Genomic DNA, 22,848 nt, shown 5'->3' with positions numbered 1-22,848 from the left:
ACAGATGGTGAATGCGTGCTCGGTTGACATAGAAGGACGCGAGTTCGATTTCCCTGTCCCTGAATTTCAGTTAGCGTATATGAAAAATGAATGCCAGGTTAATTTCTAGGGGCAAAGGCGGACGGGTTTAGAGCTAACTACTTTATCCCACTTAGTGCTGAGGTTATAGAGAGTGGATGACTTAACCTTCCACTCCCCACGCCCTCATGGCCTGTACGGATACTTCTTGAGACAAAGAAAATGTTTCAGATAAACTTGAACCTAGTTAAGTCAGTTCGTGCGAATAAAGTTGTTACGTAATGGTTTACGTTTCTAGGACGGGTAATGAAGTCTGGTAGCTAATGAACAGTGGTTGAAGCACCAAATGTTCATATCTGATGGATGACCGTAAGTGATGAATTCTAGAATGTCATGGGGATAATGTATTGAGTTTTCTTGAAATACGTTACCTGAGGAGGTGTACATAATCGAGAATTGAATGCGTTTGAACGCTGGAAGAAGTTTACATAGTTTAGATTTCAGTGAATGAGCACTGGAGGTTGATCACTGAGAAGAAACGAGTTGGAGAGTATAAAAAATAAAAGCGTTTTCTTAAATCGTGTGCCTTTGACCTCCACCAACAGATTCGTATTAGGATTTGGATTTATGATTCTAAAACGTCTAATTGTTGGTACAGTTTGTAATATGGGAAGGACATGCTTTCTTGCATTCCCGAAGATGATATAACCACAATTTAAATCTGTGCGTATCATATAGATATTTATAATATCATTACATCTTCAGCCCTTTCCCGTCCCACCGTCGCCATAAGACATAACTGTGTCGGTGCGACGTAAAGCCATTGGTGAAAAAAATATCATTACAATTGACTTTACGTCGCGCCGGCACAGATAGGTCTTATGGCGACGATAGGATAGAACAAGTCTAGGAGTGGGAAAGAAGTGGCCATGGCCTTAATTGAGGTACAGTCCCAGTATTTTCCCGGTGTGAAAATGGGAAACAACGGAAAACCATATTTAGGGCTGCCGACCGTGGGATTCGAACCCACGATATCCCGAATAAAAGTTCACAGCTGCGCGCTGCCAACTCGCTCGGATATAACATATTAACAGTGTGGATGGGTCTGCACTTCGCCACACGTTACTCTCAGCTGATTGAGCAGCGTATTTGGTTCGCTTGTCTTCTGGGCAGGGGTTTTCCTGATCTATGCCTGACACGGTTGGCATTTAAGAGTATTTGACTGCGGGAGACTTACTGGCAAATTAAAGCTTCATTTTAAGGGTCAGTTTTTTTTTCAAAGGATGTTGAACACACAAAATAATAATTCTTATTATAATTATTATATTTATTATTCATAATAATTATCATTATTATTATGGGGCCGATGACCTTAGATGTTATGCCCTTTAAACGAGCATCATCATCATCAATTATTATTATTATTATTATTATTATTATTATTATTATTATTATTATTATTCAGAAGTATACTTGCTTATGATCATAACTAACTTGTGACGTTGCTGAATTACCTATTCTTATCAACTGAATTTGTGACACCTGGCCACCATACTTAAAAGCGTAGGAAGGTATTGTTATAAACAATGTGAATAGCCTCGTCCAAGGTGCAATGTGATGCACCAACAACAGAGTCAGGAAGTTGGGTTAGAACAAAGTAATTCCTCACTCTCAAATGTCCGTTGGAAATGTTGGCTTCATACCCACAATTAGCGATCAGAGTGAAACTCTCTGGCGTTCCGCCAGTGCCATTTATTCAGATGACTGCTTGTCGTCTTTTGCTGTCACAAGCTCTCATTTTTGGTTGCAGACAGCGTCTGTTGTTGGACTTTTTACGACCATTTCATCATGAAATATTAAGTAATTAAGTAACTAAACCAGGTTTCCCTAACAGTATCTTTTTGAATTACGATAAGCACTCTTCTCACCCATTTTCACACAAGGCAAATGCTGGGACCGTATCTTAATTAAGGCCACGGCCGTTCCTTCCCAATCCTAGCCCTTTCCCATCATTGCGTCGCCGAAAACCTTCCAAAAAGGAAAAAATAATAAAGTAAAACACACTTGTAACATGATTGTTTTCTTTCTGTTAATTACTTCCAATGTTTATGTCCACTGCCGTGGTCTGTGAATTACCATAGTTGCTTCCCATCCAGCTACGGCTTCCTTCTCAACCTTACAAGGAGATGCCAGACCCTGTGTCCAACTGATTTCAGGGAGCTTCAGTGTACCTGTTGGGGGACACTCAGTAGTAACTCATGTAGAAGGGGTTTGGTCAATACGTTTTCGTTTTCGAAAAAAATGAGGTCGAATGTCATGACGCAGGATCCTCTTCGGACCAAGTGGAGATGATAGAACACTAAAAGGCGAACACAATTTACTTAAACTTGTCAGGTCTACAACCGAATAATTTCCGAAAAAATTCATGGATCCCCAATTCCAGTGTGAGGCATACACACTGAGTGGCCAAAACTCGTGGGAAGACACTGAATGTGATGTTAATAACTAGTTGCTCGTGCGCGAGCCCTCAAAACGGCAACAGTGCTGCGAGGCATCGACTCTACAAGGTGTTGGAATCGTTCTGGAGGGATTTGGACCCGTGCATCTTGCACTGCTGCCCACAATTGGTTGTGTAGTCGGTGCGAGTGCGGGGTTCAAGGAGCGTACATTTGACATGCGATAAACTCTTTGGAAACAACAATGGAATTCGATGGTGAGCTATCAATATTAATGAGGCTTCTGGAAGAAAGACAGTAGAACTGGCTGGGTCAGTAAAGAGCATGCGTCTGGATGTGTTATGAGTTAATGGTATTCGGGTGAGGGGAGATACTGAGGAAGAGATTATAAAGTTTTCCTGACGGGTGTTGAAAAGGGAAGGACAGAGTGTGGTGTAGGACTGTTCATCGACCAGGAATACTATTGGACGCAATATAGTTTCTCTTAAGCACGTAAATGAGCGAATGATGTGGGTAGATATGGCAGTTGGAGGAGTTAGGACGAGAATTGTCTCAGTCTGCTCACTATGAGAGGATGGAGGTCGTGATGATGATGATGATGATGATGATGATGATGATGATGATGATGATGATGATGATGATGATGACAAGTTTTATTAACCAGGGAGTGCCATCATAGTCAGGGACAATAGCAAGGATGGGATAGTTCATTGGGCGATTTCAGTGCGAGAATTGGAAATAGAGCTGAAGGGTATGAGGAGATGATCGATAAATGTGGGGAAGATATGGAAGTTAATAGGAATGGTAAGCGTTCACTGGCCTTCTGTTTTAGCATGGGGTTAGCACTTACGAATACATTTTGCAACTATAAGACTATTCATCGCTGCGCCTTTTTTGGGGGCGGGTATTCCCGGAATTTTTCGATCATATGGACCACTATCTGATCTGTAGTGAACTAAGTATCTCCAGTCCTAGGATAGAGAAAATGAAATCTGTCTACAGTTGAATACGGGTAGAAAATCTCCAGGACGATGAAATTAGACAGAAGTACATGAACATGATTAGTGACAAGTTTCAAACATTGGACCGTAAGCCCACTCTTATTCCATAGCAACTGGTATCCTGACTCTCAGGACCACTTAGGCTTCCTAGGACGCGACTACAGTAATCCCACAACGCGCACGAACCATTGAATTCCTGATATTTTTGCCCGGCATTTTATGGGGGCGGACTTTCCACCGATTAATTAATTGTAAAGATGGAATGGTATGCGGTACCTGCATGAATTATTTCAGTGAAACTTTCCGTGGATTGGACTTGTCATTTCTGAGTGAATCGTTGTGCCGGACAGTTTCCAGGTTGAGCGCTGTGTTGTTTTATCAGATAAAACGTCCAGTGAGAAGAAGAGGAAATAGAACAAGGTGACTATGGAAATAAAACTGGATATGTGTTAAAAATGTAATGTACACTCAACCGTACAAAAATTTACCAGTAATTCATTTTGTACATTCCGTAAACGCGAGGATATTTGTAAACTGTGGATAGTCGTGGTCGATGAGGTGATACTTGGAATCCTACCACTTGCACATTATCTTCATCCTATTTTAAAGAAGAGTATTTTGAAAGAAAGTCATCTTTTGCGACGGCCAGTTTTTGTGCTGTTTAGTCTACATGTAAGTTATTTTTAAATGAGTGTTAAATAGCCCTTTCAAGAGTCCCTAAAAAAACTTTAAACCGTCTCAGTCCACATTAGTCCTGTTTGTAAGACTCTACTGCAATATAATTAATAATGTGAGCTCTGGTCAGAAGTGTAATAAGCAATAAGCAAACAAGCTTGAAATGTTATGTGACTGTTGATATCGTGATCATAGCCACGGGATCTCCAGTTTTAAGCGGAATATGAATCATAGGGGCGTAATGTTGCATTTCTGAAAGTTCATTGGTCGGTATTCGAATTTTGGCCACCTTTGAGAGAAGGCAGTGGTGGTGCCACTCGGTTATCACGTCTCTGATAGAAACTAATAATCCTTCAAGCAGACTATGTGGAGTGACATCTCTCATCAAGCCAAACTAATGTAATGTCCGATGCATTATAATTGCCGTAAAAAGTATGTGTAAATAGTGTCCCAACTTTTATTTACATTTTGTAAATGAAATTTTCCTAAATATATGAGTAGGTGAACTGCTAATCCGGTACTCGGTTTTATGACACAGGAGATCTCAATAAATGTATCGTTTCCTTTAAAGAAAAACTTTTGTAAATGTTGAGGTTTGTAATGTTCCGTTATGTGGTGTGCATAAAGATTTAATCTTCCGAACTTCAACATGTCTACACCTGTACGGCTCGATAGGTCAACTCATTCTGAAATAATTACTTGGAGATCTTTGAACAGGAGGGAAATACTGCACCCTGGTGATCGTTGCTTTCACATCGACTTGGCATTGTAAATAAGTTGTTGCAGAATTAGTTAAACGTGGGCTAGCAATCCGTCCTACTTTAAGCACTGATCACAAGCTCATAAATCCTTAGTCATTGAATTAGTCAGATGGCAATCTCCCAAGAGAGTGTGTGATGTGTGCCAAGTGTCTATTAGTCATTTTAGCAGCTTGTCACCAGGGCATCTAATTGTCGAACGAGCTCGATCAGTTGGACTGCACTTTCTAGCGTGGAGTTGATTACGTTGCTTGCAGTTGTAATTCAAATTATTTCAGCTTTTATGTCCGAAAGTTGCAATTGGTATATAGTTATAATACATTTTGAAAGTTGATATTCACCATTATAGCCTAGCGCTCGGAGACTAGTTTTAAGAAAGAACTACGAAGTCAAAATTCAGTGTTTTGGTCCCATACCACAGCTAATTGAAGTAATTGTTTTTTCCGTGGCTTTTCCGTCTCAGAGTGTGAGTGCCTTGTCTCAAACCTGCTACACTACTATGGATGTTGCAGTAACATTTTTCGGACAGCTCTCTTAAACGTAACTACATGGGGATTGAAATAATTATGCCCTTCGCCCTTTAAATTAATCAACACCAGTAACACAGGGGGTGACATTAACAGCTCGAAACTGTTAGTATTTTACCTGCTGTTTGATATTCATATGTGCAGTTAGCCTTCATATATCCATGAAATGAAATGGCGTATGGCTTTTAGTGCCGGGATGTGTCCGAGGACTTCGGCTCGCCAGGTGCAGATCTTATTTGACGACCGTAGGCGACCTGCGCGTCGTGATGAGGATGAAATGATGATGAAGACGACACATACATCCAGCCCCCGTGTCAGCAGAATTAACCATTGATAGTTGAAATTCCCGATCCTGCCGGGAATTGAACCCGGGAACCCTGTGACCAAAGGCCAGCAAGCTAACCATTTAGCCATGGAGCCTTGCGTATATCCATTTTGAACGTATTTTAAAAGTGTATTTTATCGTATTATAGAGTCTGCGGAATCATATGTAAAGTTGATGTGAGAGTGTCATAATGACGATGACTGCCAGCTATGCCCAATGTAACCGAAGTATCAGGAGAACCGAATACATGCACATTTTTTTGCTATTTGTTTTACGTCGCACCGACACAGATAGGTCTTATGGCGACGATGGGACAGGAAAGGCGTAGGAATGGGAAGGAAGCGGCCGTGGCCTTGATTAAGGTACAGCCCTAGCATTTGTCTGGTGTGAAAATGGGAAACCACGGAAAACTATATTCAGGGCTGCCGACATTGGGGTTCGAACCCACTGTCTTCCGGATGCGAGCTCACAGCTGCGCGCTCCTAACCGCACGGCCAACTCGCCCGGTACATGCACATATTTTGATGATCGAAGAAAGATCGGGAGTTAGCTGGTTAGTTTTAGATTTCTGCTGTTTCAATTATCTGAAAAGATTCGAATTTTGAAATGAAATGATCCAACATAATTCATAAACTTCTTCTCGTTTCGCATGTACGGCATGCAAACTTATCTCGGTTGCTCGAACAATTACTTGCGTGATGGTCATATGAAATATGTCCAACGAACACATTAACACGAAATAAGCAGCCATCTATTGAGTATACGAGTTTTAGTTTAAGTAACGATAATTTCCTCTTCCTGGATGCCTAGCTTTTTTACAGTGTATTCTTATTTCGGAATATCTGTCTAGTGTAGACTTTTTCTCGCATTACCAGCACATATGATGTAACTGTGTGTCCAATATTCTTTGTCAAATTTGGCATCCTCTCCAGCTGAGGAAGATACGGTGGTAAAAATACCGCGAATCTAGATCAGAGATCAGCACCTGTCTTCTTCAGTGGACAGTGTTGACTTGAAAAGCCCGTATCACTGAGTGTAAAAAATTATATAAAAAATCGTCTGTACTTATTGCAGAATAGTCTTTGCAAATACTCTGTGTATGCCCTTTTCATCTGAGGTAGTAAGTGAAAACTAATCTGTTCCAACAGAGTAATCGCACCAATCTCAAGGGAGCTGGACGAGCAATTACAAAGCAGTTGGTTTACTGCATAGAAGTGACCAACTCTACGGATGTGGATGTCGAAGGAATACCTCAGATCGACAAGACAAGTTTATAACCTGGACAGCAATGTTCAGTTAGTTTTGCTGAAGAGGTATAAAATAATTAACGTGTTTAGTTTAAACTGTTAGGCATTTCTGTGTTGTCTTCCTCAGTGATAAATCAAACGGACAGAATGCTTGTGTAGTTTATTTGAAGAGATATAACGCGTGGTAAAATGTAATGTTTTTTTCTGGATTAAAGCTCTCCCGTAAGTTGATTATCCGATATTAATTGCACTGCAGATATTGTAGGCCATATGTCCGCCGAATAAATATGTCTGATTTACGATTCTGATTCAAAATGTGAAAAAAGAAGTTATATATATCAACGCGTACGTCAAAGTGGTTTTCCCACCCTGTATCGTATTTGTATCCACGCGAGCGGCTATATTCTGATCTACTACAGTTTTTCGAGTCCAGCCCTGTCAGCGAATACGAGTACAATCGATGTATTCATAGCGACGAAGAAAGTGAATCTAATTATTTAAAATAAATTACTGAGAATGGAAATTGCAGCACGAAAAAGAAATTGTTTTTGCGTTAAATTGGCGATGTGGAGTAATGTCTTAACAGGTACGTAAATGATACCAATTTCAGGCTAATTAATTTTTTTTATAATCCAGGCCAATGATGGTCGTGGACGAACCACCAACAATATGCGCAGCCCATTGTAACAGTTGACTTACTGCTTGTGATGTGCAGTGATCCCTTAGACATGCCTTGGCGGTAGAGAAGAGCACAAAATCAACTAGTGTCACAGTTTAAGAGGGTTCAGGTAATTAGCCTATGTGGGAGTGGGTTATCTCTAAGGACTGTGGATGCACATCCATCTACGGTACGACGTGTGTGGCAGCAGTGGTCAAAAGAATAAACACATGTCCGTCGGCCTGACTCAGGACCAACCTGCAAGAGGTTCGCCATCGCATTCGGACGGCCCGGAGGGACCTCACGCTAATGTGAGTAGTTGTTGAACTCGCATTACGCGACGGCATCGACGTGTTGACTTTAGTGATCAATTGTACCTTTGTCTTGGCCAAAATGTTCCCACGATGTACCAATGAGAGTGGCGCTGACACAGTTATCTTGCCACTGGACTCCCAACCCGAATGTACCAGGTTTGAATCCCGGTGAAATTGGCCGGGATTTTCCACTGTACCATCGCCAAGCTCTATTGTTGAAACTAGGTGGTCACCGATCCCACTTCAGCATGGGAAGGTGGCACTGAAAAAATGCAGTTTAAAAAATTCCTACAATAACAAACATTTTAATATAATGTAACTTGAAAGCTTTTCAGTCTATTAAAGTTTTTTTCTCTACAAGTATGTTACAGGTGTTATATTTAGTGTTCGATAGACTAAAACAGTGGCGACGCGTGTCGTTTTGTGTCACCACACACCTTCTGAGAGTATATCTATCTAAATCGTCCACACCGTCTTTATTCCAAGCATTTTTTTTTTAGGAAAATAGAGTACATGGCCAACAGTACAGTATATTAAGTTTTGCACAACCACATAACCAATCCAGATCTACGTACCACGAGTCACTGTTGCGTCATCAAATGTCTCTTCTACTAACTTTTCACCACACTGAAATTCTTGTAACTTTCCAAAGGGATGTTTAGAGAGAGAAATAGCAGAACGGTCACCGCTTCCATCACCGAATCTCAAAAATTTCGTGAATTTCGCCTTCGGGACTAACATATCTAAATACAGTCGAGAGATGTGCTCTGTTAGAAACGTCTGTACTTTCATCCAAAAATAACGCAAATAAAGTTTGCTTTCCTAACCTCGTCTTTAATTTCGCTAGTCATAAAAGTAGCTATGGCGTCAATATCATTTTGAATGTCAGATGAAAGTCCTGAGAACATTGTAGATGTTTCTAAGTGGTGCCGAAATGTCATCTCTCTTAGCAATTGACGTTAGTAACTTCCTGTAGTCCGCCTCCGTAGTGTAGTGGTTAGCGTGATTAGCTGCCACCCCCAGAGGCCTGGGTTCGATTCCCGGCTCTGCCACGAAATTTGAAAAGTGGTACGAGGGCTGGAACAGGGTCCACTCAGCCTCGGGAGGTCAACTGAGTAGAGAGGGTTCTATTCCCACCTCAGCCATCCTCGAAGTGGTTTTCCGTGGTTTCCCACTTCTTCTCCAGGCAAATGCCGCTTCCTTTTCTTCCAATCTTTCCATCCACCACAAGGCCCTATTCAGCATAGCAGGCGAGGCCGCCTGGGCGAGGTACTGGTCCTCCTCCTCGGTTGTATCCTCGACCCGCTGTCTGATCTCCAGGACACTGCCCTTGAGGCGGTAGAGGTTGGATCCCTCGCTGAGTCCGAGGGAAAAACCAACCCTGGAGGGTAAACAGATTAAGAAAGAAAGAACTTGTAATAACCTCTGGTATCAGATTCATCAGTTTCTCGATGACCTCTGAAAGGTAATCCTTGCTTTGAAAGAAAACACACAGTATCTGTTAAATTGCTCATAATATATCTGTTATTTTTACTAGCTCATTATGCTCGTCAATTTTCTTTCTATGAGCTGCACTCTATTCAGGACCTTCACAACTGAATCATATCGGCAACAGCGACGATGTGTGCTTGAGACACCTCATGGTGTCTCTTTAAAACTCAGACTATATAAATTGTCCACACCGTCTTTATTCCAAACATCCTTTCCTGAGGAAAATGGAACACAGGGCCAACAATACAGTTTATTAACTTTGCACAACCACGTAACCAATCCAGATCTATGTACCACGAATCATGAAAATTTCGTACTGTTCTTTCCGATTCCTTGACTAAATTTTTAAGAGAAGGCGTGGGTCTACCTTTTTCAATTATGTTTTACTTTTCTTCAAAAGTTCTTAACGTACATGGCGTGTTCATTAAGCTTTCTATTATACATGAATATTCTGGGCCGCCCGCCAACTCACTTATTTTCGAGGTGGAAGTGACAGCACACATTTTTATGTTTAATGCGTTGTGCAGCTCTATAGGCTATCTTACGAAACATAAATTCACACTTTAACAAGAAAAATCACAACGTATTATAATAGAAAACAATAACAATAATATAGTAATGCACTGTTGAGCGCGGCGGAGAAAACGTACAGTACAGCTCAGCACCAACCGATGAAGAGAACTGTCCCCCACTGTTCATCAACCCAATCCCGATTATCTCTCGCGAAACGTAAGCGATTCTGTCGATGCTGACGCGTAAGATCTGGGCCATTAGCTGGTCTTACTGGAGTAGAGTTGAGCATCACCTACTGTAACCTCCTCCTCACTGTCCACTCACTGACATTCACACCTTGTACCTGTTCAAGCCTACTTCTGGGTTGAACCGCAGTAACTATGCCCGTCACGCAGAATTTGAAGGTGCAACAACTGATCATCCCTTGCAGAAGTTGACCTCCTCCTACCAGATCCTGGCCTGCGAGTGTATGAACCCACTTCCCGATACCTCTGAATGGTACGTGAAATGGTTGATGGACCGCAGTGTAACAACGCAGCCACGTAACGCAAGCTGCGCCCACCCTCTGCTAACACTACTGCCCTAGCGGCATCCTCTGAGCTCAGCATCTTCACCTAGTAGCGCTCTGCTGTAAGTAGTGTAAGTGCTGTCCAATACTGATTAGAAGGACAGAGAATTCCCTCCATCACACTTGGAGGTACCGGGCGAGTTGGTTGTGCGGTTAGGAGCGCGCAGCTGTGAGCTTGCATCAGGGAGATAGTGAGTTCGAACCCCACTCTCGGCAGCCCTGAAGATGAAAATTCAACCCTGAAAAGACCCGTTTTTAAGAAAAGATTCTTTTTGAGGGACTGTACAAAGGTGATTCAAAAAATAAGGTAACAAGAGCTCACATGGTGAAACTTCATTTTAAAGTCATATATGAGGATATACTGTGTTACGGCGCCGATACACATTGCTTTTTTTTTTTTTTTTTTTTTTTTTTTGCTAGAGGCTTTACGTCGCACCGACACAGATAGGTCTTATGGCGACGATGGGATAGGAAAGGCCTAGGAGTTGGAAGGAAGCGGCCGTGGCCTTAATTAAGGTACAGCCCCAGCATTTGCCTGGTGTGAAAATGGGAAACCACGGAAAACCATCTTCAGGGCTGCCGATAGTGGGATTCGAACCTACTATCTCCCGGATGCAAGCTCACAGCCGCGCGCCTCTACGCGCACGGCCAACTCGCCCGGTCATTGCTATTCAAGTCATCACTTTTGTCCAAGCACTTGTTCCAGTGGTACACCAAGTCATGGAAGAAATCTGCGTCCTGATGCAATGCCATGACGGCATGCTGAACGATCGTATCGTTGCTGAATTGCTTACTTCCTAGGTGCTTCTTCAACGGTCCGAAGAGATGGAAAGCACTGGGAACAGGTCGTATCTCTAGGGAGGATGGTTCACATGGTTGATTTCTTCACCAGGGAATGTTGTCAATCACTGCCACCCACTGGAGCGTTCGCGGGTAGCAATTCGCAAAAAACCTGTTACGGCGCTTCCGGTGGGAAGTACTGGACCATCCTTCCTACAGTCACTGCCTGGCTTCAAGAAATTCCCATCTCTTCAGACCATTGAGGAGGCACTTGGGTGATAAGCGATTCAAAGACGATAAGGCCGTTCAGCATTTCAGGGACTCGACCCTGATTTTTTTCCAATCGATGCCTTGTTGTACCATTGGAACAAGCATTCCAGCTATTCGATCCGTACTCTGACGCGCTATTTTGAATGAGCAGTGTGCACATTTAAGGCAGAGACTCACTTCTTAGTAGTAGTAGTAGTAGTAGTAGTAGTAGTATCTGGTCTAGAATTACAACTTAGGCCTATTCCAAGTTATAGCACCACAATTCACGAAATAACTCAAAATTCAACCCTGAAAAGGGCCGTTTCTTAAGAAAAGCTTCTTTCTATTCACTTTTATTAAATTCTACATTCATTTTATTCCAAATTAGCAGTGAAGAGGGGGTTTCTCCTGTGGCTTGGAGGAAGAATTTGCCTCCAAGTCAAATAGTTTTTTCCACCGCCAGTGTAGTGAATTGATATTTTCCGATTCATCGGGTACTCCTAGGAAACAGATTAGTAAAAGGGCATAGTTTTTTTCCCTAGGACTCTCCACTATTCGAACCCCCTCCCCCGTCGAAAAAGGACGAAGCGTTTTCACGGATCGGCTGTCTGTGGCTTGGTCATTCCAGCTCTGGAACTTTGGACTCTTAGATCGGAAGCGTAGTACTGTTCGTTAAAATTGAGAAAATGTGTGGTTTTTCATTTGATCGAGTATTTCATATGAAAGCATTGCTTTTAGTCGCACCATTCCTACTGACGTCATTGTAATGACCTTGTTTTCATTTCAGTTGGGAAAACTACTAAGACAGTCTTTCTGAGGATGTAAAAAGGTAGGTGGAGATTGTCTGCCATTATAAGGAAAACTCCCCAACTTGATTGTGACTGATGGTAGGCAAGCGGGCCTACCGTCACAATGAAAATTCCCTAACCCAGTCTTCATATGAGAAGAAATGTTTGGTGACTTCCCCGTCGCGTTTCTAGGGTAACGTTAAGAGCTATGCAATTTAATACAATGTAGAATTCTGTTGCGAAGCACGGGTACATCAGCTAGTATGTTTAATAAATTAGTATTAATTGTCTTCCGTATATGTTTTAAAGCATAAGGTACCAGAGGTTGTTTTACCAGCAAACAAACAACCACTAATATCATAGATATTTGAGAATTACATTTTTGGCCTTTTCCTAAACTACAATTTTTACCCAGCGTGAATAAATTATGTATAACCTAAAGTGTAGTGGCTTATTCCCTGACATTACATACCGGTTTTCATTCAATTCTGTTCAGCCATTTTCTAGTGATGCGCGTACATACATACATACATACATACAGTCAGACAGACAGACAGAGATGACATGGGGGGGGGGGGAATGCATTTCCTTTTAAAATTCTGAGCAATATGCATACACAACCCATAATTTATATATAGATATTGAACAACTACAGTAAAGAAATTGTTACTGCCAGGAGTCAAATAATGGTACATTGAATGTTAGATTGTCCTACTTGTTGGCTGAATGGTCAGCGTACTGCCCTTCGGTTCAGAGGGTCCAGGGTTCGATTCCCGGCCGGGTCGGGGATTTTAACCTTCATTGGTTAATTCCAATGGCCCGGGGGCTGGGTGTGTGTGCTGTCCCCAACATCCCTGCAACTCACACACAACACATAACACTATCCTCCACCACAATAACACGCAGTTACCTACACATGGCAGATGCCGCCCACCCTCATCGGAGGGTCTGCTTTACAAGGGCAGCACTCGGCTAGAAATAGCCACACGAAATTATTATATAATGTTAGATTACTTGTTCGAAAGTAAATCAGTTGCAAATAATTGTACACTGAATGTTGCCTACTTCAGCTCGCTATGTAAAAAGGAAGCAACATGCGTTTACACCAGCTCACGACCGCGTAAGAAATTTGTTAGAAATTCTTGAGATCAAGTACTATTCGCACACCTTTTAGGGACAGATGGACACCCTAAGTGCTGAATCGGTAGACAATCTTCGAGATTCGTATTGGCAATCTTTGAAACACAAACTATGAATCGCATATGCATGGCCATGAGACATCTGGTGTACACTTTACGTACTAGTACTGTTGTTTACACAGCAAAGCCAAACTACCCCTTTGTATAGAATTCATGCTAGGAACAAGATTCGCATCGAGAAATGTTATAGAGAGAGAGAGAGAGAGAGAGAGAGAGAGAGAGAGAGAGAGAGAGAGTGAGTGTGTGTGTGTGACACAGACACACACACAGTTGTTGGCTTAAGATCACAAAGGTTTAGAACATTCATATCTATGGATCATACTATCGATTCAATTCAGATTTCATTTCCATTCAGTTGGCAGTATATGCGGAACCTCTTTACTCCTCAACCCCCGACAAAAATCTATCACTAAAAGGTGCGCGAATAGTATAGTGTACACTTTCCGTATTACTACGTAATGGACATTCAACGCTCCAATAATGGGAATGAATGTTTTCAGTCATTGTATCTAAAATCAGTTCAGTCGCCTGAACGAAAAATTTCTGCATTGCGTACCAACTGAGATTTAGATTTCTTTTAAGTAATTCTGTATTGGGACTTTCAATTGTTTGGCTATTATTGCTTCATTCTTTAGAAGCCATTGGCGGTGGTGCTGGAGGTATTAATATACCGATTTATTTAGCTCCCTCAGGATGATTGTCGACCAAGATCTTTACAGACCGTGAGAGTAAACCAGGTTTAATCAGACAGTCATTCGGTTACTCGTTTCTGATAGAAGGATGAATGAAGGGCGAATGAAGTATAATCCACTCGCCCTGTTCGAGTGTAATGGGTATTAAAGAGGAAGTTGAAGTTAATTTTCGAATGAAGGAAAGTAGTTACGGTTTGCTCTATAGGAAGAGGTGTTATATAATTTTTTTGCTAGGGGCTTTACGTCGCACCGACACAGATAGGTCTTATGTTGACGATGGGATAGGAAAGGCCTAGGAGTTGTAAGGAAGCCCCAGCAGTTGCCTGGTGTGAAAATAAGGAAGCCCCAGCAGTTGCCTGGTGTGAAAATGGGAAACCATTGAAAACCATCTTCAGGGCTGCCGACATTGGGATTCGAACCCACTATCTCCCGGATGCAAGCTCACAGCCGCGCGCCCCTAACCGCACGACCAACTCGCTCGGTGGTGTTATATCACTCATTGGAAAATGCAAGACAAATATGATATTAAAACCTTTGAGTTGCCAGGCTGAGTAGCTCAGACGGTAGAACGCTGGCATTCTGAGCTCAAATTGGCGGGTTCTATCCCGGCTTAATCGGGAAGGTCTTCAAATACGTCAGCCTGGTATCGGTAGATTTACGGTCTCGTAAATGAACTCCTGCAGGACAAAATTACGTCACCTCGGCGTCTCCGAAAACTGTTAAGAAAGTTGTCTCAATTAAAAGTGAAATTTTAAGGTAAAATTTTAAGGTATGACTCGTTGATCGAATGGTCAACGTTACGACCTTCGTTTCAGGAGTTCCACGGTTAGATTTCAGGGCAGGTCGGGGATTTAAATTCCTCTGCCTGGATGTTCGGGTGTTTGCCTCAATACACACCTCGTCATATCCACACAGCACACCATACTACTAACATTCACATAGGGTTGGCGTCAGGAAGGGCATTCGATCGTAAAATATGGCCAAGTTCACACTTGCGACACAGTTCATCCCCCTGTCCCCACCAGTGTGTGTGTGTGTGTGTGTGGGCGGGGTGGAAGAATAATAATAAGAAGAAGGCGCATTAATGCAAACAGATGGCAGGACGAGAAGGATTATCATTGTAACTGGAATCTTTTCGTTACGAAACCATAATAAAATTATTACGTAAGATGATGCCGAACTTCACCGACTACAGTTGTGCTGACTTCAAGGGCTTTTACCAAAAGGAAAGTCGGACCTTAAACGGTGGTTGTTGTTGTTGTTGTTGTTGTTGTTGTTTGAGTCGTCAGTCCACAGACTGGTTTGATGCAGCTCTCCATGTCACCTTATCCTGTGCTAACTTTTTCATTTCTACGTAACTGCTTCATCCTACATCTGCTCTAATTTGCTTTCAGTATTCATACCTCGGTCTACCCCTAATATTCTTACCGCGCACACTTCCCTCAAAAACCAACTGCATAAGTCTTGGATGTCTTAAGTTGTGTCCTATCATTCTATCTCTTCTTCTGGTCAGATTTAGTCAAATCGATCTCATCTCACCAATGCGATTCAGTATCTCTTCATTCGTGATTCGATCTATCCATCTCACAATCTGTCCTTAAATGGTACCGTCGTTTAAATGAAACTGGTAATTGTCCTGCACGACTTTGCTTGATATTTGTCAAAAGGAAAACGATTTTTTATATGAAATTTAATATAAAATCTGTTCACTTAATTTCAGATTCAGACATCCAATAGATCTTGGAAGTTCTTAAATTTAAAGCAACTCTTCGTTGACGAAGTGGTCGCCTTACAGCAGCTTCGGTTGGCGCAGAGTAGGCTAGTTGTTGAGGGTGCTGTATTCATTCAGAGCTCCGCCCTGATCGATGACCACAAGTTATTTGGACAAACGGAAGAAGACTAATTATAGCATAAGGCTATTTTCATTTCTTTGGAGGCTAAACACACTGCCAAGACATCTAACCCCGAGGGTGCCTTAAGCTATCTCAGCTGTTATAATTTGTCACAGAATTATCTGTCCAGTTCCATGGCTAAATGGTTAGCGCGCTGGTGTTTGGTCACAGTCGTCCCGGGTTAGATTTTCAGCAGGGTCGGGAATTTTAACCATCATTGGTTAATTTCGATGGTACGGGGGCTGGGTGTATGTGTTGTCTTCATCATCATTTTATCGTCATCACGACGCGCAGGTCGACTACGAGCCGAACATGTCCTCGGATACTCCCGGCACTGAAAGCCATACGCCATTTCATTTACAGAATTATCTGATAAATTTAATTCGTAAGGCGCGCATTACTTCTGTTTTTTTAAACATTATTCGCAGTGAGAGTAGTCATGTTTATTTCATTTGATTCCAAATGTCCCGAGTTATATCTCATTGAACTTTCAGTATTTTATTCCAAAATGTGTGGTGTTGGAAATGGAAAGTTACGTCACTTCGTTCGGATTACACGTAAAACTGGAGGTCCCATGGTTATGAACAAATATTAACAGTCACTTAAGCCTCCGTGGCTAAGACGGCAGCGCTCCTGCCTCTCACCGCTGGGTTCCGTGTTTCATATCCCGGTCACTCCATGTGAAATTTGTGCTGGATAAAGCGCAGGCGGGACAGGTTTCTCTCCGAGTACTCCGGTTTTCCCTGTCACTTTCATTCCAGCAACACTCTCCAGTAACATTTCATCTGTTAGCCATTAATCATTGCTCCAGAGGAATGCGACAGGCTTCGGCAGCCGGCCCAATTCCTATCCTCGCCGGTAGGTGGGGGCTTCATTCATTTCATTCCTGATTCGGTTGAAACTGGAAACAGGCTGCGGATTTTTTTAACCAGCAATCACTTAAAATGGAAATTAGCTTGATTTTATCTATTTGTCTGCTTATCTGATTGTCCTTTCCCTCACTTCGTATATATGGATAAACCAAATCTCCGTGAATACTTCTGGGTAGAATAACAATTGAACGGGGCTCAGTGAAGTATACGTCTTATTGCCAGCACTATTAGCGAGATCGGGAGCATGGAGATGGGAAGTTTAAATAACTTTCAGGTAAGGATGTCACGTAGCATATCATAATAAATGTCAAATATAGTTCTACAGTATATAGACGATACACGCCCTATACGAGTTAGCTTCAAGAAATAGGTAAGAAGAGGTCGGACGGAGAAATGTTGTTTTCCAGGCAGATGTAACGATAGTCAGTCCTAGGGCACTGATGCATATTACTATTCCACATAGTCACCATTCTTGTCCAAGCACTTGTTCCAATGGTACAACAAGGCATCGATTTGAAAAAATCAGCGTCGATTCCCTGAAATGCTGAACGACCGTATCGTCTTCGAATCGCTTATCACCCAGGTGCCTCCTCAATGGTCTGAAGAGATGGAAATTTCCGGAAGCCAGGCAGTGACTGTAGGAAGGATGGTCCAGTACCTCCCACCGGAAGCGCCGTAACAGGTCGCGTGTATTGTTGGCACTTGTGGTCTGGCGTTGTCGTGCAACAACGGGGCGCCTGTTGAAGGAAGTCCTGATCGTTTTTTTTTTTTTTTTCTTTCGAATTTCTACCCGCGAGCGCCCTAGCGGGTGGCAGTGACTGGCAACATTCCCTGGTGAAGAAATCAACCATCTGACCCATCCTCCCCAGAGATACGACCTGGCTCCCAGTGCTTTCCAACTCTTCGGACCGTTGAAGAAGCACCTAGGAGGTAAGCTATTCAGCAACGATACGCTCGTTCAGCATGCCGTCATGGCATTACATCAGGGGTAGGCCCTGGTGACTTGGTGTACCGTTGGAACAAGTGCTTGGACAAAAGTGATGACTTGAATAGCAATATGTATCGGCGCCGTAACACTGTGTATCCTCATATATGAATTCAAAATGAAATTTCTCCATGTGAGCTCTTGTTACCTTATTTTTTGAATCACCTTTGTACAATCCCTCGAAAAAACGAGCGCATGGTATTTTATGTTCCTCGCAGGTACACTTTTCCCAGAAAAATTAAATCTCTAGATATAACGTTTGTTTTTGGTATCCACGGAGCTTGTATCTACAGTGCATTGGATGTGACTAATAGCCTATGTTGATAGGAATTAAAATTAAAAGTGATAAAATATTAAATGGAGGAATATGCAATGCCATGCGTTCATTCATTTCTTGAGCGGCTATACATACATACATACATACATACATCTACTGCCAATGTTATTTGAGAAGAAAATATATTCATTCAGGGTAAAGAGAGAGTGAGTGTGTGTGCGCGATACACACAGACATGGACAAATGTATTCATACCCCTACCCATCCAATACAAAATGCTTTATTGCTGGACCAATACGGAGTACAGGTCAGAATTACAAACCCAAACGCATACCTTGTACAGCAGTAGTTATTACAAAGCACAAAATAAACTGGAAGTAAATAACAGAACATAACAAAGCAACAAATGCGTACTCCATGACACTACTTGTCTGGATATAAGTATTCATACCTTACGTGTAAAAAGTGTGGTTTGAATGAGTAAACAGAAACCTGTATTGTTCCGTGGCATTAGTTGTGCAGTAGATGCAGACAGAGACGGACTGATGTGCTGGTCAGAGACGGTACTAGTCCAATGGCGAGGAAAACCAAAGAAACGTCTTTTGAAGAAGACGCCTTATTCTACGTCTTCACCACTAAGGAAAATCGTATTCCGCGATCGGAAACATCTTTGAAAGAAGTAAACCAACTGTGCAAAGCATCATACAAAGGTTAAAAGTACAGGGTGTTCTTATAAGCAAGAAAAGAAGTGGACGTCCGAAGAAACTGACCGCATGAGAAGAAAGGTTCATAGTAACCACAATTAAAAAACAACCACACACTACATCTTCGGCAGGAGAATCGCAGCTGGCAGAATATTTCCATCATGCAGTGTCACACAAAACAGTAAGGGGGGTCCTTCATCGTGCTGGGTATCGATCTAGGGTCCAAAGAAAGAAACCGCACGTAACGAAAGTGAATTGATAGAAGAGACTACAAATTGCAAAAGAATATGTGGCGAAGGATATCACATTTTGGTCGACAGTAATGTTTACAGATGAGAGTAAATTTAATATTTTCCGAAGTGATGGACGCATTTTAGTGTGGAGACGCCCTAGCACAGACCTCGATGAGCAGAACCTCGTTACCACTGTGAAGCACGGTTGGGTGGGGTTATGCTGTGGGGCTCAGTGGTCGCTTCAGGTGTCGGGGAGTTGGTTTTTATCGAGGGGACTATGGACAGATTTCAATATTTGAACATCCTGAAAGAAAACGTTCGCAAAAGCGGCGAAAAGCTTGGGATTGCTAATGAGTTTTACTTCCAACACGACAATGACTCCAAATACACGGCGGAGTTTGTTCGTTTGTGGATACTGTACAGCACGCCGCACACATTAAAAACACCTCCCCAATCGCTGGATACCAACCCCATCGAACATGTATGGAGTGAATTGGAGTCCAGACTAAGAAAACGCCACATAACAAGTAAAGCACACTTGAAACCGTTACTACAACGAGAATGGGGGAACATTTCATCTGAACTAACACGAAAACTTGCGTTCTCAATGCCCAGCAGGTTAAAAGAAATAATATACAGGAAAGGCAAACAAACGCGCTACTGATCGAGTTGGTAATATCTGTTTCCTTCATTGAGTTGCGAACTCTTCTGGGATACGGTATGGATACTTATGTCCAGACTTGTAGTGTCATGGAGTATGAATTTGTTGCTTTGTTGTATACTGTTATTTATTTCCAATTTATTTTGTGCTTTTCAATGTACATTGCTGTACAAGGTATACGTTTGGATTTATAATTTTGACCTGTACTCCGTATTAGTCCAGCAATAAAGCATTTTGTTTTTGATGGGTTAGGGTATGAATACTTTTGTCCATTTCTGTATACCACAATATTAAAGTTATGTCCACAATTGAAGTTATGGTATTCACTGTGGTACAGCACGGGCTGTAATGATCGTAGGAGTCTAAAATTTCGTAGATATGCTACTAAGCAATGCGCTCGCGAATTATACCACACAAAGTTTTGCTGTCAGGTGAAAATGTGGCGCTGTACGCGGTCAGAACGTGCAATTTTCCGTAACTCTGACGTCAAAATGTTCTTCCGGTAGAATTGCGTTGTGTTAGTCCCTTGGTTGTTGCTTGCTGACGCATGTTGATTCCTTTCTTGAAGTGAATCTTCGTTGCCACGTAGAAAGTTGAACTTTTCCGTATGAAACGATCGCTGACAGAAGCAGCAGAGAAGAGGTCCCATGACACGTAATGGGCTGAAGAAAGTGATCAAGAAATTCGAGGAAACAGGTGAATTAGGTGATGCACCAGGGAGAGTACGGCGGCCCATCTCCATGGATGTTGTTGATGAAGTTACTATAGCTGTAGCGGATCGTGAAGCACGTTCTCCCAATTCTATAACCAGTGCTCGAGCTGTGTCACCAAATTGTCGCTACTCTGGTCAGCAGTTCACAAGATTTTGCGGCACATTTTACACTGGTATCCCTAAAAACGTCATACTGTTCACAAATTGAAACCCCAAGATGCTGCACAACGCCGTGACTTTGCCCTTCGGTTTCTGGCGCTCGTGGAAGTGGACAACAAGTGGCCGGGGAGTATTCTATGCGCTGACGGGGTGCATTTTACACTGGAGGGTGCAGTCCTTGTGCAACACGTGATTCCAGCTTTGCAGGAACGCAACTGTGACTTTACCGTTATTTTCATGCAAGATGGGGCAACACCACATAACGTTCGCCAGGTGAAGGAATTGCTTCGAGAAACCTTAAATAACGACCGCATTATCTGTAGGCATTTTCCATATGCGTGGCCTTCGAGGTCCGCCGACCTTAATCCATGTGACTTCTGGTTGTGAGGATATTTGAAAGATCGTGTCTATCAGAGACATGCCCGGTCTCTGCCTGATCTAAAGGCTAGCATACGACGACATGTGGCTCTGATTTCACCCGATATGCTGCGGGCAACTGTCGACCATGCCGTGTTACGGATGCAGCATGTTGCTGAGTTCTGAGGCCATATTGAACCGTGTTTGTAACCATAAATGCTAATAAACCTCCCAGAACCACCGTTATCATGTCTTTGATTTTTCCTGCCTTTTTTGTGATCCGTATCATTGTTTACAGCGCCATATTTTCGCCTGGTGGCAAAACTAGGAACTAATATTTTTTCTGTCACAATTCGCGAGCATTGCTTATTGAGTATATGTACGAAATTTCAGACTCCTACGATTATTACACCTCATGATGTACCGCGCTGAATACCATAACTTCAATTCTGGACACCCGGTACTAAAATTAGAACGATACAGAGATTAGCATGGCCCGTGCGCAAGGATGTATCTCAGAATCGTGAAGCGTTACACATTTTTATGGTTCATGGTGTGGGTTACTGTAGTCACGTCCTAATTTGTGAAACATGAGCAGCGTCGGAGTGGCCAGTAAGTGGTCCTGAGAGTTTGGATACCAGTTGCTATGGAATGGGAGTGGGCATCTTCGACATATGAGTCATGACCCTCCTTGTACTCAGGCGGCTAGGACTATACTATCCACCGGTTGTCCCTAACCCGTTAGAGGAGAAATCCTCTTTGGGTCTATGTGTAAGGGTAGCATCCTGATTCACAGAATATTCACCGAGCCCACTCAGAACGTTTTAAGTAACCCTCGGACCTGTGGGAGTAACGGAGTCCTACTCCTATTTGACATGCGAGGAACTCCTTGGAAACAACTTGCCGAACGAAATGGAATTCGATAGGGAGCTATAAATACCGGGTCCGCCAGAAAAATATATACACTCTTCACGAAAAAAAAAACAATGTATTGTGTGTTTTTCTTACATTTAAATTTTGATTACACATGTAGTGCTGTCTTCAGTTAGACATATGGTTACATGAGATATTCAAAATGTTCACCGTTGGCTGCCAGACACATAGCAGAACGACGAGCGGTCGCTGCCACTGCGTCCGTCAATGTTTGAATGGGGATTTCTGCACATGCCGCTGTAATCTCCTGGCGAAGGGCCTCCAGCGTGCGTGGCTTACGTCGATAGTCTTGATTTTTCACAGTTCCCCACAAGTAAAAGTCCATAGCGGTAAGATCTGGCGACCGTGGGAGGGGGGGGGGGGGGGTAAGTCAATGGGCCCTCGTCGTCCAATCCAATGCCCCGGCAGATTGTCATCCAGGAAAGCTCGTACTGCGACATGGTAGTGTGGTGGCGCTTCGTCCTGTTGGTAGAAGACTTCATCATCGGCTCCATAAAGCGCAGGTACAGCTGGTAAAATTAATGTGCGTAACATTTCCAAGTACACTGCTCCAGTGACAGTACCATCAAAGAAAAAGGGTCATAGTAAGCCCCTCGACGACAGTACACACCAGATATAAACTCCTGGTGGATTGACCGCCTTGTCCACATGAACATGCGGATTTTCCGGAATCCAGTAGACACAGCTATGTCGATTCACTGTTCCATTCAGTTTAAACTTGGCTTCATCAGACCACACTAAACTTCGTCAGAAATTGTTCATCTTGGGTTACTATTTGCTGATAACATTCGCAAAATTGCATTC

At 42.6% G+C, this 22,848-nt stretch overlaps 1 protein-coding gene and 1 pseudogene across 5 annotated transcripts in view; both read left to right on the top strand.

Moving 5' to 3' along the window:
• Pax (Paxillin) overlaps nt 1-22,848 on the top strand; it is an 813,847-nt gene that overhangs the window by 643,252 nt on the left and 147,747 nt on the right. The gene's annotated exons all lie outside the window — the stretch shown is intronic.
• Nucleotides 21,563-21,654, top strand: LOC136865064 (U6 spliceosomal RNA; annotated as a pseudogene).

Source organism: Anabrus simplex, chromosome 2 (assembly GCF_040414725.1).
Source record: "Anabrus simplex isolate iqAnaSimp1 chromosome 2, ASM4041472v1, whole genome shotgun sequence".
In the NCBI taxonomy this organism is placed as follows: Eukaryota; Metazoa; Arthropoda; class Insecta; order Orthoptera; family Tettigoniidae; genus Anabrus; species Anabrus simplex.
Note: the sequence above shows the minus strand (reverse complement) of the source record. Positions and strands in the feature narration are given on the sequence as shown.